The sequence below is a fragment of the Salvelinus alpinus genome, chromosome 10 (genome assembly GCF_045679555.1).
Source record: "Salvelinus alpinus chromosome 10, SLU_Salpinus.1, whole genome shotgun sequence".
Taxonomy (NCBI): domain Eukaryota; kingdom Metazoa; phylum Chordata; class Actinopteri; order Salmoniformes; family Salmonidae; genus Salvelinus; species Salvelinus alpinus.
Window position 1 is genome coordinate 79,832,664 of NC_092095.1, and position 10,193 is coordinate 79,842,856.

Genomic DNA, 10,193 nt, shown 5'->3' on the forward strand with positions numbered 1-10,193 from the left:
CCACAGATGTGTCTGTTACCAGTTTCAGCACTGGGACCTCCAACCACAGATGTGTCTGTTACCAGTTTCAGCACTGGGACCTTTAACCACAGATGTGTCTGTTACCAGTTTCAGCACTAGGACCTCCAACCACAGATGTGTCTGTTACCAGTTTCAGCACTGGGACCTTTAACCACAGATGTGTCTGTTACCAGTTTCAGCACCGGGACCTCCAACCACAGATGTGTCTGTTACCAGTTTCAGCACTGGGACCTCCAACCACAGATGTGTCTGTTACAGGTCATATCATATTAAACTGCTCCTGATGATACCAGGTCATATCATATTAAACTGCTCCTGGTGATACCAGGTCATATCATATTAAACTGCTCCTGGTGATACCAGGTCATATCATATTAAACTGCTCCTGGTGATACCAGGTCGTATCATATTAAACTGCTCCTGATGATACCAGGTCATATCATATTAAACTGCTCCTGATGATACCAGGTCATATCATATTAAACTGCTCCTGATGATACCAGGTCATATCATATTAAACTGCTCCTGGTGATACCAGGTCATATCATATTAAACTGCTCCTGGTGATACCAGGTCATATCATATTAAACTGCTCCTGATGATACCAGGTCGTATCATATTAAACTGCTCCTGATGATACCAGGTCGTATCATATTAAACTGCTCCTGGTGATACCAGGTCATATCATATTAAACTGCTCCTGATGATACCAGGTCATATCATATTAAACTGCTCCTGATGATACCAGGTCATATCATATTAAACTGCTCCTGATGATACCAGGTCGTTTTACATAGAAATGCAATGATAGCATCCAACCACTAGAGGGAGCTGTTGCACCACAGTAGCGTAGGAACCATTGCTAATGTGGTGTCCAGGTAAACGTGTATTCTGTGGCATAGCCCAATGACAGGCGTTCAACACCAGCAAAGAAGACAGGGAAAGATTACAACATCGGCCTCCCAATTGACACCCTATTCCCTATGTAGGTTCCTATGGGCTCTGGTCTAAAGTAGTGCACTATATAGGTAATAGGGTTCTATAGGGCTCTGGTCTAAAGTAGTACCACTATATAGGGAATAGGGTTCTATAGGGCTCTGGTCTAAAGTAGTACCACTAAATAGGGAATAGGGTTCTATAGGGCTCTGGTTTTAAGTAGTGTACTATATAGGGAATAGGGTTCTATAGGGCTCTGGTCTAAAGTAGTGTACTATATAGGGAATAGGGTTCTATAGGGCTCTGGTTTTAAGTAGTGTACTATATAGGGAATAGGGTTCTATAGGGCTCTGGTCTAAAGTAGTGTACTATACAGGGAATAGGGTTCTATAGGGCTCTGGTCTAAAGTAGTGCACTATATATAGGGAATAGGGTTATATAGGGAATAGGGTTCTATAGGGTTCTGGTCTAAAGCAGTACACTATATATGGAATAGGGTTATATAGGGAATAGGGTTCTATAGGGCACTGGTCTAAAGTAGTCCACTTTATAGGGAATAGGGTTCTATAGGGCCCTGGTCAAAAGTAGTGCACTATATAGGGAATAGGGTTCTATAGGGCTCTGGTCTAAAGTAGTACACTATATATGGAATAGTGTTATATAGGGAATAGGGTTCTATAGGGCCCTGGTCTAAAGTAGTACACTATATAGGGTATAGGGTTATATAGGGAATAGGGTTCTATAGGGCCCTGGTCTAAAGTAGTGCACTATATAGGGAATAGGGTTATATAGGGAATAGGGTTCTATAGGGTTCTGGTCTAAAGCAGTACACTATATATGGAATAGGGTTATATAGGGAATAGGGTTCTATAGGGCCCTGGTCTAAAGTAGTCCACTTTATAGGGAATAGGGTTCTATAGGGCCCTGGTCAAAAGTAGTGCACTATATAGGGAATAGGGTGCCATTTGGGCTGTATTCAAACACATACAAAGAAGAGGAGGTTAAAAAACTCCTGATACTGCTGACTGTGAGGTCATTTCCTCTGAGATGACCCCATGACCCCATGGACAGGATGAGGAATAGAGGTGTGTTCCCGAGATGGACAAATATCCCTCTTCCCCCGAACCACAGAGCTAGATGTGCGTCCCAAATACCACCCTATTCCCTATTTAGTGCACCCCTTTTGACCAGGGCCCTATTCCCTGTATAGTGGCCCTATGGGTCCCGGTCTAAAGTAGTGCACTATATAGGGAATAGGGTGTCGTTTGGGACATGGAAACAGCTTTCCTATTCTAACACACACTGGGGAAAACACAAAGCCCAAATTCAGCAATATACACCATCAATAATTAACTAGGCATGCAGTCACAGAATGGAGGGACGGTGGAGAACTACACTCTACCGCTTAGTCTGAAACACTGGTGATAGTGGGTCATTATATCTCATATAGGAGAGGAGAAGAGAGGAGAAGAGAGGAGAGGAGAGGAGAGGAGAGGAGAGGAGAGGAGAGGAGAGGAGAGGAGGGGAGGGGAGGGGAGGGGAGGGGAGGGGAGAGGAGAGGAGAGGAGAGGAGAGGAGAGGAGAAGAGAGGAGAGGAGAGGAGAGGAGAGGAGAGGAGAGGAGAGGAGAGGAGAGGAGAGGAGAGGAGAGGAGATAGTAAAGTACAGATCAGATCGGCTGTGGATGCTAAGGCCAATGGAGCCCACTGATTGGCTGTAGGCTCTGAGGACTCATATCTAAAATACAAGCTGCACCAAACTCACACTTCTACCATCTCTGAAAAAGCTCTCGACTCTTCTTCCAATGCCATCATCTCATCTCCCTTGGAATCAGCACCTACAGGAGACCCTGAGATTTAGTTACGTGGTGAAGTGCTGTTCCAGGGGAACTGGTGGGTTGATCCGTCAGACAGTACAGTTGATCACAGAGACAGTACAGTTGATCACAGAGACAGTACAGTTGATCACAGAGACAGTACAGTTGATCACAGAGACAGTACAGTTGATCACAGAGACAGTACAGTTGATCCTTCAGACAGTACAGTTGATCACAGAGACAGTACAGTTGATCCTTCAGACAGTACAGTTGATCACAGAGACAGTACAGTTGATCACAGAGACAGTACAGTTGATCACAGAGACAGTACAGTTGATCCTTCAGACAGTACAGTTGATCACAGAGACAGTACAGTTGATCACAGAGACAGTACAGTTGATCCTTCAGACAGTACAGTTGATCACAGAGACAGTACAGTTGATCACAGAGACAGTACAGTTGATCCTTCAGACAGTACAGTTGATCACAGAGACAGTACAGTTGATCACAGAGACAGTACAGTTGATCACAGAGACAGTACAGTTGATCACAGAGACAGTACAGTTGATCACAGAGACAGTACAGTTGATCCTTCAGACAGTACAGTTGATCACAGAGACAGTAGAGTTGATCTTGGAGAAAGTAGAGTTGATCCTAGAGACAGTACAGTTGATCAGAGAGATAGTGGAGAGAGAGAAGAGAGAGAGAGAGAGACAGAGAGAGACAGAGAGAGGAGAGAGAGAGAGAGGAGAGAGAGAGAGGAGAGAGAGGAGAGAGAGAGAAAGGAGATAGAGAGACAGAGAGAGAGAGAGGGGAGAAGGAGAGGAAGAGAACAGAAGTTGTATACTTGACTATGAGGAATAGAGGTAGCATATTGTTTTTAAACATGCTTTTCTCCTCCGACAAAACATCAGCTGGTTCGACAGGGGTGTGGTGTGTCAGATATAAAATCTCTTCCACTGAGGACTGAGGTAGGATACACGTCACTATCCTCAATGAAAGGTGTGGAGGACACTCTTCCCTTCTTCTACTAACCAATGTCCTCTCTCCTTCCACCACTCCACCGCTAGGTAGGATACACATCACTATCCTCAATGAAAGGTGGAGAGGACACTCTTCCCTTCTTCTACTAACCAATGTCCTCTCTCCTTCCACCACTCCACCGCTTATCGGTGTCGAGGTCACGGAGAAGAGAGGACGGAGCTCGAGGAGAGGACGATCTTCTGCCCAATGAGGATCTCCCAAAGAGAGAGACGGGGGGGAGAGTTTAGAGAGTTGTCTTGAGGAGAGGACGGTCTTCTGCACAATGAGGATCTCCCAGAGAGAGACGGGGGGGAGAGTTTTAGAGAGTTGTCTTGAGGAGAGGACGGCCTTCTGCCCAATGAGGATCTCCCAAAGAGAGAGACGGGGAGAGAGTTTTAGAGAGTTGTCTTGAGCATAGTCTGTTTGTTGAGAACAAAGGCCTTGTGGTTAGAGTTTTTGCCCTGAGACTGGAAGGTTGGGTCAAGTCCTACGGGATGCCTCTCTGCTTGTCCCCAGGCCCTCAGTAGTATTAAAGACTGTAAAACAATGGACGGGATGCCTCTCTGCTTGTCCCCAGGCCCTCAGTAGTATTAAAGACTGTAAAAGAATGGACGGGATGCCTCTCTGCTTGTCCCCAGGCCCTCAGTAGTATTAAAGACTGTAAAACATTGGACGGGATGCCTCTCTGCTTGTCCCCAGGCCCTCAGTAGTATTAAAGACTGTAAAACAATGGACGGGATGCCTCTCTGCTTGTCCCCAGGCCCTCAGTAGTATTAAAGACTGTAAAACATTGGACGGGATGCCTCTCTGCTTGTCCCCAGGCCCTCAGTAGTATTAAAGACTGTAAAACATTGGACGGGATGCCTCTCTGCTTGTCCCCAGGCCCTCAGTAGTATTAAAGACTGTAAAACATTGGACGGGATGCCTCTCTGCTTGTCCCCAGGCCCTCAGTAGTATTAAAGACTGTAAAACAATGGACGGGATGCCTCTCTGCTTGTCCCCAGGCCCTCAGTAGTATTAAAGACTGTAAAACATTGGACGGGATGCCTCTCTGCTTGTCCCCAGGCCCTCAGTAGTATTAAAGACAGTAAAACATTGGACGGGATGCCTCTCTGCTTGTCCCCAGGCCCTCAGTAGTATTAAAGACTGTAAAACATTGGACGGGATGCCTCTCTGCTTGTCCCCAGGCCCTCAGTAGTATTAAAGACTGTAAAACATTGGACGGGATGCCTCTCTGCTTGTCCCCAGGCCCTCAGTAGTATTAAAGACTGTAAAACATTGGACGGGATGCCTCTCTGCTTGTCCCCAGGCCCTCAGTAGTATTAAAGACTGTAAAACATTGGACGGGATGCCTCTCTGCTTGTCACCAGGCCCTCAGTAGTATTAAAGACTGTAAAACATTGGACGGGATGCCTCTCTGCTTGTCCCCAGGCACTCAGTAGTATTAAGAATGTAAAACATTGGACGGGATGCCTCTCTGCTTGTCCCCAGGCCCTCAGTAGTATTAAAGACTGTAAAACATTGGACGGGATGCCTCTCTGCTTGTCCCCAGGCCCTCAGTAGTATTAAAGACTGTAAAACATTGGACGGGATGCCTCTCTGCTTGTCCCCAGGCCCTCAGTAGTATTAAAGACTGTAAAACATTGGACGGGATGCCTCTCTGCTTGTCCCCAGGCCCTCGGTAGTATTAATACTCAGTAATAATCCGACCCTTAACAGAAATAATACTCGGTGATACTCAGCCCCTTAGTAGTAATAATACTCTGTGATACTCAGACCCTTAGTAATCCCAGTGAGACTGATTATCCTGCCCTGTCTGTCACAGTAGAGGGAGATGGTGATCAGTTCTCTGCTGTTTCTCTGATCTCTCTCCCCCCTACGCTGGGAAACCACAGCAGAGGTGTCTGAGATGACTGGAAGAGAATACAGGTTGTATACACACACACACACACACACACAGAGACACACACACATATACACACACAGACACACACTCACACACACACACACACACAGACACACACACACACACACACACACACACACACACACACACACTGACACACACACAGAAACACACACACACACACTGACACACACACAGACACAGACACAAACACACACACATCACACACACACACACACACACACACACACACACACACACACACACACACACACACACACACACACACACACACACACACACACAAATACACAGACACACACACACACACTGACACACACACAGAAACACACACACACACACTGACACACACACAGACACAGACACAAACACACACACATCACACACACACACACACACACACACACACACACACACACACACACACACACACACACACACACTGGTCAGTTACCTCCTGAATGTTTCAAAGCTTCCCAGCTGAGAGGAGATTCACAACAGAGGGAATGGTTGGGAGCCTTGTTTGCCAGAGTCTACATTCATACCCCCCTACCCCATGCTCCTCAGGTCCCTGTGCTGTTCCTCAGTGCAGAGGAAGTCCTTTCATCTGTCTGTGTGTGTGTCATCAGGTCCTGTAAAGCATTAGGGGTCAGAGGTTACGCAGAGATAACGATGCCAGTGTATCACTGGAAATCTAGATGTCATGGATACGTGTGTGTGTGTGTGTGTGTGTGTGTGTGTGTGTGTGTGTGTGTGTGTGTGTGTGTGTGTGTGTGTGTGTGTGTGTGTGTGTGTGTGTGTGTGTGTGTGTGTGTGTGTGTGTGTGTGTGTGTGTGTGTGTGTGTGTGTGTGTGTGTGTGATACCTGTGCAGTTGTCCTATGCTGCCGTGCCAGAGGTACTGGTCCTGAGTCCCACAGGAAGAGCTCAGAATATATTACTCCTGTCTCTAAGCACTGGGACTGACAGCATGACGTACAAACACATACACACACACACACACACACACACACACACACACACACACACACACACACACACACACACACACACACACACACACACACACACACACACACACACACACACACACACACACACACACACACACCTTTGTCTCTCAGGGACTGACAAGATGTCGGACACACACAGGGGTTCACAGGTTTTCATTATGTGATGCTGTTACACACAGGTTTTCATTATGTGATGCTGTTACACTCAGACCTAGTGAAAAATACATGTATTACAATTGGGCCAAGACAGGACTGAATTATAATTGTATTCAATTGGGCCAAGACAGGACTGAATTATAATTGTATTCAATTGGGCCAAGACAGGACTGAATTATAATTATATTACATTGGGCCAAGACAGGACTGAATTATAATTATATTACATTGGGCCAAGACAGGACTGAATTATAATTATATTACAATTGGGCCTAGACAGGACTGATTTATAATTGTATTCAATTGGGCCAAGACAGGACTGAATTATAATTGTATTCAATTGGGCCAAGACAGGACTGATTTATAATTGTATTCAATTGGGCCAAGACAGGACTGATTTATAATTGTATTCAATTGGGCCAAGACAGGACTGATTTATAATTGTTTTCAATTGGGCCAAGACAGGACTGAATTATAATTGTATTCAATTGGGCCAAGACAGGACTGATTTATAATTGTATTCAAATGGGCCAAGACAGGACTGAATTATAATTGTATTCAATTGGGCCAAGACAGGACTAAATTATAATTATATTACATTGGGCCAAGACAGGACTGAATTATAATTGTATTCAATTGGGCCAAGACAGGACTGAATTATAATTATGTTACATTGGGCCAAGACAGGACTGAATTATAATTATATTACATTGGGCCAAGACAGGACTGAATTATAATTATGTTACATTGGGCCAAGACAGGACTGAATTATAATTATATTACATTGGGCCAAGACAGGACTGAATTATAATTGTATTCAATTGGGCCAAGACAGGACTGATTTATAATTGTATTCAATTGGGCCAAGACAGGACTGAATTATAATTGTATTCAATTGGGCCAAGACAAGACTGAATTATAATTGTATTCAATTGGGCCAAGACAGGACTGAATTATAATTATATTACAATTGGGCCAAGACAGGACTGAATTATAATTGTATTGCATTTGGGCCAAGACAGGACTGAATTATAATTATATTACAATTGGGCCAAGACAGGACTGAATTATAATTGTATTGCATTGGGCCAAGACAGGACTGAATATAATTGTATTGCATTTGGGCCAAGACAGGACTGAATTATAATTATATTACATTGGGCCAAGACAGGACTGAATTATAATTGTATTGCATTGGGCCAAGACAGGACTGAATTATAATTGTATGACATTTGGGCCAAGACAGGACTGAATTAAAATTATATTACATTGGGCCAAGACAGGACTGAAATATAATTGAGAATACAATAAATGATATAAATATCATAGAGACGATGTGTGTGTGTGTGTGTGTGTGTGTGTGTGTGTGTGTGTGTGTGTGTGTGTGTGTGTGTGTGTGTGTGCGTGCGTGCGTGCGTGCGTGCGTGCGTGCGTGCGTGTGCGTGCGTGTGTGTGTGTGTGCGTGTGTGTGGTAATGAGGGGAAGGTCCCTGTCTTTGATCTCGTGTGCTGTAGGAGGCTCAGCCTGCCACACTGCGACTGCGTCCCCAATGCCTACCCTGTTCCCCTATATAGTGCCCTTGGCCCTGGTCAAAGGTAGTGCACTATAGAGGGGAGACGGTGCCATTGGGGACGCAGAACCAATACCCAGTGTGTGAGAGAGAGACGGAACAACAGGAGACGTTGTGGTTAGACAGTTTGATTGACAGCTGACATATCTAAGTCTTGGACTTGCCTGTCAAGTCAATCCATCTAACTAGAGACCCGTACGCAGTACTAGATAGATACCCAAGCGATTCCCCCAACCAACCAAACTTTCTTCTTTTAACTCAGAACTACTTTAAAAACTGTGTGTGTGTGTGTGTGGGGACATACACACTCTCTACATAGTTCTCTCTCTCAATTCAATTCAATTCAATTCAAGGGGCTTTATTGGCATGGGAAACGTGTTAACATTGCCAAAGCAAGTGAGGTAGATAATACACAAAAGTGAAATAAGCAATACAAATTAACAGTAAACATTACACATACAGAACTCTCTCTCTCTCTCTCTCTCTCTCTCTGTATCTCTCTCTCTCTCTCTGTCTCTCTCTCTCTCACTCACTCTGTCTCACACTCTCTCTCTCTCTGTCTCTGTATCTCTCTGTCTCTCTCTCTCTCTCTGTCTCTCTCTCTCTCTCTCTCTCTCTCTGTCTCTCTCTCTCTCTCTCTCTCTCTCTCTCTCTCTCTCTCTCTCTCTCTCTCTCTCTCTCTCTCTCTCTCTCTCTCTCTCTCTCTCTCTCTCTCTCTCTCTCTCTCTCTCTCTCTCTGTATCTCTCTCTCCCTGGGTAATCAATATTGATCATACAGCTACTATACCATACCATTTCTGGGTTTGCAGGTGTCCAAGACAGAATTTGTCGATGACTTATGTTTGCAGTGTATTTTATTTATGGAGTTTAGGGCATATTATTGTGATAATAATCACATCCAAACTATCTCTGACCACTTCTTCTTGAAGCAGAAAAGTCACACCGTTCATTGAGTTGTAGGTAGATTTCTCTACATGGGCTCTACATGGAACTCAAAAGGGTTCCACCTGGAACCAAAAGGGTTCTAATCTGGAACCAAAAGGGTTCTAACCTGGAACTAAAAACCTTCCAGGTTCTAGACAGAACATGTTTTTCTCTAAAGGTGCATGAAGGAGTTGGGAGAAATGACCACAAGTTCCGTCTGAAGTTTCCAGAGTTCCACTCCAGAATGTCTGGCCTTTGTGATGTCATAAAGAGAGAGACTCCCCAGAGGAGACAGAATGTCTGTCCTTTGTGACGTCATAAAGAGAGAGACTCCCCAGAGGAGACAGAATGTCTGGCCTTTGTGACGTCATAAAGAGAGAGACTCCCCAGAGGAGACAGAATGTCTGTCCTTTGTGACGTCATAAAGAGAGAGACTCCCCAGAGGAGACAGAATGTCTGGCCTTTGTGACGTCATAAAGAGAGAGACTCCCCAGAGGAGACAGAATGTCTGGCCTTTGTGACGTCATAAAGAGAGAGACTCCCCAGAGGAGACAGAATGTCTGGCCTTTGTGATGTCATAAAGAGAGAGACTCCCCAGAGGAGACAGAATGTCTGGCCTTTGTGACGTCATAAAGAGAGAGACTCCCCAGAGGAGACAGAATGTCTGTCCTTTGTGACGTCATAAAGAGAGAGACTCCCCAGAGGAGACAGAATGTCTGGCCTTTGTGACGTCATAAAGAGAGAGACTCCCCAGAGGAGACAGAATGTCTGGCCTTTGTGACGTCATAAAGAGAGAGACTCCCCAGAGGA